This window comes from Xenia sp. Carnegie-2017, unplaced genomic scaffold (assembly GCF_021976095.1).
Source record: "Xenia sp. Carnegie-2017 unplaced genomic scaffold, XeniaSp_v1 HiC_scaffold_14, whole genome shotgun sequence".
Classification (NCBI taxonomy): Eukaryota; Metazoa; Cnidaria; class Anthozoa; order Malacalcyonacea; family Xeniidae; genus Xenia; species Xenia sp. Carnegie-2017.
Window position 1 is genome coordinate 10,493,493 of NW_025813447.1, and position 10,352 is coordinate 10,503,844.

At 32.6% G+C, this 10,352-nt stretch overlaps 1 long non-coding RNA gene across 1 annotated transcript; it reads right to left on the minus strand.

Annotated features, from left to right (window-relative positions):
• Window positions 1-9,005: 9,005 nt before the first annotated feature.
• On the minus strand, window positions 9,006-9,336 carry LOC124435591. The gene is made up of 2 exons (XR_006945064.1): window positions 9,286-9,336; window positions 9,006-9,211 (listed from the first exon to the last, which is right to left on the minus strand). It is a non-coding gene; the product is annotated as an uncharacterized LOC124435591 (long non-coding RNA).
• Between the last annotated feature and the right edge of the window lie 1,016 nt (window positions 9,337-10,352).

The following is a 10,352-nucleotide window of genomic DNA, read 5'->3' on the forward strand; positions in this document are numbered from 1 at the left end:
CATGATAATTAGTTATTATAACATCGATGTACGCCGGTGCCGTTATTACACAAATAATATTCCGGTTATACATCTTCATATTTTTCCATTGTTAAAGCGATGGTTTCTGTTTGTATGCAGCGGTTAAAAATATTAACTTCTTGCACAACTCTTTCGTAGTTTAAGGGATTTTTTTGAGACCGAAAGCAAACTGAGACTGCAGGATATTTTTACTCATATATAAATCGTGTATAATATTAAACAATCACTGTCGGGCACCGTAAGATATTATTTACCACTATGTGGTTAAGCTTGTGCATACGGCCTGGTTTTCATGTCTGTTCATAAGCATTTGATATTCATTTTGTCGTTTGCCGAAGAATAGACTGAGTAGTCTCCTTTAACCGCTTGCTGTCAAAGTCTCCTTTGACCGCTTGCTGTCAAAAGAAGTTTTGTATTTTACTAAAATAAAGTTTTCTATGTAACTAATCAGATCTACACATAAATACCGATGGTTTTCCCTTTTAATGTTTCGATATCATTGCTTATTTTAGTTATTTATTGCAGCATGTCTTTGATATGCATTGACCTGTATATTACAGACAATGAAAATAATATATTCGCCCACGACTGCTGTCATGCTGGGTTATTATAAGGACACATATGCAAATATTGTTGCTTTGTGTTTCGTGAGCGTCTATGGTATTCATTCAGTAATTCAAACCATATTAGGAGCTAAATTTGTCTCTGGCATTATAGAAATGCTTTGAAAAGATAGTTTAGCTTTGCTCGTAAAATATTTTAAATTTTGAATGTTTTCGTCCAAGATTTCGTGTGAACGATCGGAATGCTACTGTAACAGTCTCAGACACTACTTTCGATACATAAGAACTTGAAAATAGAAATCTAGTTATGTTATCGTAGATATTAATTCAAGCTTGACTTATACAAAGATACTCTTAACACATGTATACAATTAAACAATTATCTCTTGAGCTGCTAAAAGAATAAAAAATTGTGAACTTCCTTAATTGATAATGTCATAAAGAGTGCATGATTTAAACGAAACTGCAGGAAAACGTTTTTCGTCTGTCAGCACCAACTTTACCATAAAGCCTAGTTCACATATAAATGTAATTGTTGTAATTCGATCGGTGATGAACGTTTGCAGCAATTACAACTATAAGTAAACGCGTGTTGTAATTGTTGTAATTGTTGTAATTGTGTAATTTAATCGCAGACAAATCGGGAGCTGTTCAGAAGTTGAACTTGTCCAACTCTTACAACATTTACAACATAAGAAATTTACACGTGAACGATTATGGTCGATGGCAATTCATCTTTACTTTCGAATTCTTGTACGATAAATGATCAAATTTGATACTAGTAAGTATCACCTGAATTACAACAACTACAACTATTTATGAATAGGTAGTGTTGTAAATCATTTGTATTGTATAAAATCAGTTGGAACTGAATGTATGAAATCAGTTGAAATGTATGAAATCAACTGGAATGTACAAATCAGTTGGAATGTATCGAATCAGTTGGAATGTATCAAATCAGTTGGAAGGTATCGCTGATGAAATTACAGCAATTACAATTGTATGCGAAGTACGTTTAAACAGGCGATGACGAAATTGTCTGTACTGACTCATGCTCTAACTACACCTATGCGCGTTAAATGTCATATATATCTTGCCAAAAGTTTTTGCTCGAATTTGTACTCACAAAGGCAAGCGGGCTAAACAGACAAGTATTTTAGTAGAGTCGTTAAATTTTACTCTAAACCAAGACGAATTTGTCGTTATATCTTCCGAGATAATCTTTTGCTGTAGATGTAAATTTTGTATTGTTATGTGTATGTATACTTTCGTATTTACTTATCTGATGAGATATTGTGTAAATGTGTAAGTAATATTAATCATTGAAAATAAAGACTTTTTATCAATCCCCTATTAGTCTGATGATGTCTTTGGAATAAAGACAAAATATTACACAATCTGTTATCTGTAACTCTTTTATCATTTTGATTATTAAGAAAACGAGATGTCATTTTTCGGAATTTGTTTTATTTTATTTTACTTAAAATTGTCTGCTTGTCCTGGTTATTAATCCCCTATTTACCTTACCAAAACATTGATTAAACAAAAAGAAACCTTTAACTAACATAGGTGGGGTTTCCTTTGAAATACGCATAAATCACTACAATATCACAGAAACGAACTGTTGAAATCTTAACATATTAATGTTCAATAAAATACTTTATTATAGACAACCCTATTAAAGTCTGCCATCGAAAACTTTATACTTATTAAAATGTTTTATTAAATCTTACAATGCTTTCCTTATGGTGTGTAGAGTTATGGTTATTTAGAGACACAAATGACTTCTAAATAACCACGAGAGAACTAGATGAAATATTTAAGACTAAATAATGATTACCTTTTGTTTTTTCTTCAGTCCGTTCACTTTACACTCACAAATTTAACTATAACACTTTGTAAAATAGGTATTTTTATACAATACGTACATTGTTAGTCACGCACTGATTACTGCAAATGACGTTTTTTGCGTCATTGTTTCAATATCTCTTTGTATAGAGAGTTTTGTAATAACGTCATCCTTGTTTGCACGGCGGAAAACGTCTATGTATGTTGAAGTTCCAAATACTTTTGCCGACAAAATTTGTTTTAAATCATAAGCGGACTCAGCGTTCGGCAAAATAAAGTTATATAGCTCAATTCGATTTTATATTCGAAAAATACGTTCAAAAACACTATTGGTTCGGAATTTCTAATGAATATAAGTTTACCAATGCACTTGCATCTAAAATGTTTGTAAACTTGTAAATATATTGTAAAAGGAGCAGTAATTTATTTTGACGTACCCCGGTCCGGCACTGTTTTTATTAATAGCAAGCTAACTTGATTAGATCTTATGACGTATATTGGCTTATGTTAGAGTTACTGCAAATTAATTATCATTTAGTATTGCATGAGATCAGAGCTCCGCCCTACTGTGAGATAATTTTGTCAGTTTTTGTAAGATTTTAAATTCATGTGCTCCATTTTATTGTTTTAAAAAGTATTCGCTGAAGAAATCATTACATTTACCAATATATAAACTGCGAATAATTTTACAACAACTGTAGTTTTGACTCACCCATTGCTTTTCTTTTTCCAATATGAGCGAGCGAACGATTTCTCACAATAATTTCGATTTTCTTTGGTTTGCTATTTTTTGACAGTCTTCAGCTGTTCTTGTATGTGCAGCCGAGTACAAAGTATGAATGAATCTCCAAGTGTCGGTTCTATTTATTTGCTCTACTTTTTGCTACCTGGAATCTTCCAGTTTGTTCGAAAGGAGTGAAAGTTCTTCCTTGCCTCCGAAATGTGCTGTCAGAATAAGGATGATGTGTTTTTATGTGCTAACCGCAAGTCAGTTTCGACGGAAATTTTCATAATGTTTTTGAAAGCATTCAGTCCAAAACATAAAATCTTTTCGAAAAACATGTGTGGCTACCTGATTTTTTTCATTACAGAAATATATTATTCACTCAAGCTTCATTCACAGTATGTTCATGTAATTTATTACATTTTTGTTTTTTAAATAGAGATTGGTGGTATAGTGGTTAGTGGTGTATAGTACCTGGTGTTATTACTATGGGGAAAGGCATTGTGTCTATATAAAGAAATCTGTCTGTGCAAATATCTTTATTTTATTTTAAAACCCTTTCATTCTTAACTTGTAATCATTTGAAAATGCCGTGGCAAGTCAAGTAAAATTGACCATTAGCTCTAAATAGTTTTTTAAAAGACGGTTCGTTTCGTTGTAATCATACATTATTTTATGATGTAGCTACTAATCTGTTTTTCAGTGGATTCGATAATTATGTTAAAATCTTGGAGTACATATGTTTGGTGTACAACATTATATCATACATTATCATACATGATATGTGCTAGGCAAGTTAATTGAGGTTATCTTTAGTCACGTTTTACTTAGTATTGTGACGTTAACTAAACAATGAAAATGGTTGCTTATGCGCATGTAATTATTTATCATAACAGTTCGGTTTCGCATTGTGGTTTTACTATTGTGGTCAGTTTCGAATTATTTTTTGCTAAGTAACGTGAATGTGAACTAAAAACTAGAATTTTTCATCCACAATATCGAAAATGTGATTGTTAAATGAAAGCGATTTAGCTTGATGTCTTGCCAATAAGTTTGAAGAATTCTCCATGCAAACAATCGAGGTTCAAAACATTTTACTTAAATCTTTAACTAACTTTGGAGTAATTCCTCAGTCTAATTAGGTGTCTTGACTAATTAGGTGTCTTCAGTTTAACTAGATGTCTTGAGTAAAGACGAAACATCACTCTTTTAATAAATTTCATAAAACCAAACTGTTTATGACTATGTTTAAAATTATTTGTTGGGCTCTAATATTTATATTGAGAATCCGTTTCCCGCCTGGCACTTCATTGGCAACAATATTGATGCTGTAATATTTATTTAAGTAGTACATGAAACGAGTTTTTGGAGAGTGCTTTCACGTAATTAATATTCTCCACGGAGGCAATAATGCAGTTAAAAATAGTTAGGAAAAACACGGCAATTTTATGACCTGTGACATAAGTGGTACGTTGCAAGCTGACGATTTCAAGCTTGTCAATTGTTTATACATCATCGGCTGCCTAGAAATCACTTAACGCTTCTTTTAGAATCGATTTATCCAAATATATTCCTCAATTCACAGCTGTAGGCAATGTTTGTCATCACGTGTGCGATAGTCATTGATATCGCGTGTCTTCGACGTATGTATTGGTCTTAACAGGCTAATATTTTCACAATGTCGGCAAGTTTCACTAAAAAAATGACAGGTCACTAACACAAAACAGTAATAAAGTGAATGGTTGAACCCCGGGAGTATCATAACATGTTTGTGGATGAAGATCATCCAGGTTAGTAGAGTCCTGAGGAGGACTGTTGGTATTGATGTTGACTGACGTTTCGACAACCTTAGCAGTAGTCATCTTCAGAGTCAACTTAACTCTGACTGACGTCAGCTTTTTATAATAAGCATGACAGACGTAGCTATGATTTTTCAACACGGCCATCGCGAAAGTAATGGTAAGGGTGATTACTGTCGACGTTTCGTCTTCAACTTCAGCCGTTTTAAATTTAGAGCTAAGCTGCTAAGCCACGAGAAGGCTTTTGAGTTTTCCAATTTCTACAATTATACTTCATCCAATATGGCCAGCATTCCATTGTTCTCTTACTCTCAGGAGAATGGTTGCAACCCACCAATAAGCAAACAGTGACAGCATTTCAATAGAATAATACTAATGAATTTCATATTAGTAAGTCTATTGAACTCATTAACAATTCTTTATGCATATGTATTGTATAAAGCAGAAGTGTTCATGCTCTCTAGCATTGCTAAACAATAACTACCTTCACTTGAGAATTAAGAGATACATTGCACTTTGATAATTCGCCAATTGGTAATCTGTGAGTACAATAATTAAAGTTTACGCCACGCAGTCGAATGCTTCATTTTGAGTTTCAATAATGACGAGGATGGGACAGAGAAGCACGCTGCTGTTTTCAATTACAAACGTGTAAGTAAAGTACTTTTACCGAGGCTTTGAAAGAGTTTTGTAGAAGAGGTTACTAAAGAATGCTGTAACTTAAAGAAGGTACCGAATATAAAGATAAATTTTAAGTATCGTGAAAGTGTACTGACATTAAAATGTTTAATACGAGGATAAGTGTGTATTGAGTATATATCACAGCTGTTGCTGCGCTTTGAGGTTTTTCTTTTTACTTATTGACTGTTTTTAGTCTATAGTCTTCATATTTTGAATAATTAGTGACTCTATACTGAACAGAGTCATTTATATATTCGCTGTGATTATCTAATATATTTGCTGCCATTGTTTGCATATTCTTTGGGTAACGCCAACTGTTTCCTTTGCTTTAAGACAAGGTGAGATTTATATAGGGCGTGCGAGTACTTAAAGATAATTGTATGAGCCCAAAATTCTGCTACTTAACTAGCTCCCTCGAATTCAACCAAAGTCACCCCGAAATCCGATGTAATTTCCCTAAAATCCAGTTACAATATTAAAGGACACATGCAACATAAAATTCGGATTGTTATTTTTGTACTTTACATAAAGGTATAGCTCCAACTAATAGTTCACCAAAGTTTGAGACTCAAAGGATAAATATTTTTGAAGATATGGAGGTTTAAAGTTGATGCTTTCCTGATAACGTATTAAAAATGCCCGACGAGCTAACGACAGCTACCGATGTCGTTGTGACGTAATAGTTGACATAAGCTAAACGCGTCAATTGCGCGCTTCGTTCAAAATATACTTTGCCTGCATTAACAACACGACAATTTAGCATTGAAAATATGGTTTATTGTGCCACATTTAACTATAAAAACGGTTCTTCTAAGAACCATCAAACGCAGCAAAAGGTTTCTTTTTTCGTTTCCCGAAAACAAGCGCATGCGAGATATTTGGATTGAAGAAATCCGACGCAAAAATTTGAAGCCAACAAAGAGCTCAAAATTGTGCTCGCAACATTTCGAGAGTTCGTGCTTCGTGCAAAATTTTGAAGCGATGCAATCAGTAGGATGGACAGCAGGACGGCTTCGCCTTAAGAAGGATGCTGTATCCACGATTTATTAATACTCTGTGGAAGTATTAAAAAGTCCTTTGGCTAGAAAGTGCTTTTCACTATTTTTTTTTCATTCCTAAAATATAATCTCCTGCAATATAAAAACTTCACCTTATTATCAATTTAAAAAGCAACGAAAGGTTTATTGATTACTATAACACATGCAAATAATGAATAATACGCGACATAATTAATAATTCTTAACTTGCTTGTGGTTATCAATTGTTGTGATTGGCAAATTATAGATACATTTCTAAGTCATTTATCACTAATCAATTCAGTCAAAATACTGTCTAGCTCTTCAGAATTGAGACAGTTAAACGACTTTTGTGACCTTCAATGCGAGACAGGTCAAGTGAGTTTGACGTTTTATACAACGTTTTAAAAATGCAACAAAGTTAAATTTGTTTCATGATTCGGCGTCATTCTTGTGTGTCATTTATTAATTCGTTGAGGGCAGAAACGGTCCATTCCTTTGCTTTATTTTTGAATTGCAAAGAATTTAAAAATCGTCCGTCATATTAACATTTTGCACGTGTTATTCTTTGGTAATCACCATAAAATTAGCAATGATTTAGATATTGATCTATTTATTTAATGACCAACCACACATATAAAATTTAAATCAACTTCAATGAAACTCAATAGAACTATCTTTTAAACATATAGTTAAATAATTTATGAAGGAAAATATGATATTTATAACTCAAAAGAGAAAGGAGAAGATAGTTATGATTCTTATGAAATAATTTTCTGTTGCGCAATAGCTAATATTTTTTAAGAAGGGCCAGTATTTTCCCATTTGGTTCAGTTATTATCCAAGATTTTATCTATTTATTCTTTGTACTTAAAGTAGTCTATTCATGCTTGAGTTAGTCCACAATCAAAGAAAAGAAAACGCGGTTATATAAACACATTCTCGTGCATGAAAGGTAACCAAAGTTTCAACTGGTTCTTTTGACTTTACTAAATTTACTTTTCTAATCTAATTGGACGTTCTTTGTTATAATAACCAGCCTAATTCATCAACTTATCACTGAAAAGGAAAGCTCTTGAAATGATGATCTGCCAACTGACTTGATCATTTCTTTTGCTCTTAATATTCTGGTTTACGAGGAAAAAAGGCTTTTAAAATCCTTCTTCAGTGGATGCCCATAAAATGAGCAAAAAGTTGCTAAAATATGCAACAACAAAACTTGCCCATTTTACTGCTCTCAAAACACGTCAACTTTCATCACATTCACTAATAATCATGAATTCCAGTTTAATATCACTAAAAGAAAATTTAATGTAATTAAAAATATATAGTATAAATGTTGACTTGGCAGAAATTAGTGCAAATGTTATACAGCTTTTAGAATCTTATCCAATTATTAGAATATTACGCTCACAGTTTCTGCTGAAAACAATTCATACACTTTAATAGCGTTGCGTGGAGTGTCATGATTTGTACGTCATTCATCTTGTCGCACAACACAATGTTCAGCCATTTCTTGTTTTCACCGCCGTCGGAAGCTCTAAGTAAGAATGGGGGGTCTGAAAATTCAAATATCTTAGAGTCTCGAAATATCCTTCCACTGAAAGTAACCGCATCATTAAATTAGCCACCTTTTTAAAATTAAAATAGCCCGGGCAGCTTATTATTTCGAGACTCTACGGTATGTGACTTTCTCCTAGAAGATTCGGGGAAAAGCTGGGCTTGTTAAATTTTCACAACAATTTTGGAAATTACTGAAAGGGGGTTGCAGCCTGCCCAATCCCCACAGCTTCCGATGGGACCTGGTTTCAGATGCTTTATTCATTCATGTCTTCCTTTTTAGCAGAAATGTGACACAAAAACTACTGATACTTAAACCATTTCTATCATAGTCTGCTGTCTTCTTACGCAGTCTTCACACTCTTCATTCTTTCCACAACTTTTTATAGAATACATTATTCCTTTCTTACGATGACACAGATTACAGTCCAGAATGAGTATTGAGATGAGGACAGTCGAGAGAATGAAGGCAACTAACATCATTCTGGGTGATGTGATGTAGACAAATAATCCTTTATTTAGCACGAGGGGTCGACTTTCTGTAAAGAAATTTTATGAAAATAAGACATGAAGCAAATCGTAAAACATGATTATTTTGCAATTTTTCTCAGAAGTTGTGCACATCTAATTACACACACATAACGCTTTTTGGTTAAATTTTTCAATCATAATTGAAAATTTTTACCTGTATCACTGCGTCTGCTATTGAAAGTGGACTTTTATGGACTTTTGTATCCCAAAAATTGCACGATGAGTGATTCCTGACAAGTTCATATAGGGTTGAATCATCTAGGGTTTGTGTTTTGATGTTCGTTGTGTTTTTTGTTGCTTTGCAACCAGGCAAGCATTGAGTGAATGGTATAAAGAGATAATTTAAAGGAACCTTTATATATTCACTGTGCAGATGAAAACGAGGTTGTGGATGCTTGCAATAGTCATTACATGTTCTCACGTTTGGTGGATTGTATTTTACTTTTGTTGTAAATTCTGTTTCGTTAACTGTAAACACAAAAGGAAAAGAGTTTCAAATTTAGATCTCAGTTTAAATTTTAATTAAATACAGAAGTCCTTACTTTCGTTTGAAGATAGATTCTTGTGTAGATTAAAGTTCAAGGCTGTTAAGTTCTTTCCAGGTAACAAGAAGTGTGATTATATACAATATATTTATAAAATTTTGTGTAGTTTTTAAATCAGGAACGACAATCTCGACTTCTGTCAATGTCATAGGTTGGGGCCAACATAATGAACATATAGGAATTTTATCTTTATCGATGATACATCGTTGAACTTTAACATAATATGGCTCTCTGTCCTTCGGAATGTCAGTGAAGTTTTCATTATAAATTGAGACAACTTCTTCCTTGAGGACTGAAACTATAGAAAATGAATATTAACGTTAACTTCTTTCATCGTGATTCAAATCATTATTTGTTTTTGTACCTGGTTTATTGTTAGTAGTCTTGTTCTCTGTTTTACTATGCACATTCTTGCTCATGAACACCACACATATTATGCATGTATATTTGAAGTTGTTAAAGATACCTAAAAAAGACAAAGATTGTTTTTCAGAAAATTCATCGTTTAATGCTCATTACTGCGCACGAGAACTGCTCATTTTACGAAGCATTTATTTTATCGTGAAAAAATACAAAGGATGTTGGGTTATGGTGTATTGTGTTTCAGTAAATCACTCAATTATATTATTGACAAAATGAATTCATAAATCGTAGAATTATGTCATCAAAGAATTGTGTCAACACAAATGAAAATATCTTTAACTGTCATATTTATAAGAAATTCATTAAATAAGTTTTTTGAAGACTAAATTGATGCATTTTCTCCATCATTAATAAACATGCATTGCTCACCCATTTCTTCTGTTTTTACAAGCTGATTTCTCAAAGATATCTTGTACAATGTCTCTCTTATAATTCACAACTTAGCTTCGCTTTTATAAATAATGAGTTCTGAAAAGTCTTTTTATACTCTCTAATTTCAATAGCATGGTTTTATAAACCTCAAAAATTTAAGATTTTAACCACAATTGAGATGGAAAATAGTCTTCAAAGACATCCTATATTTTGATAAGTACTATGAATATATTTGAACGGAATGTCATTCATATGTAATCATTATGTAG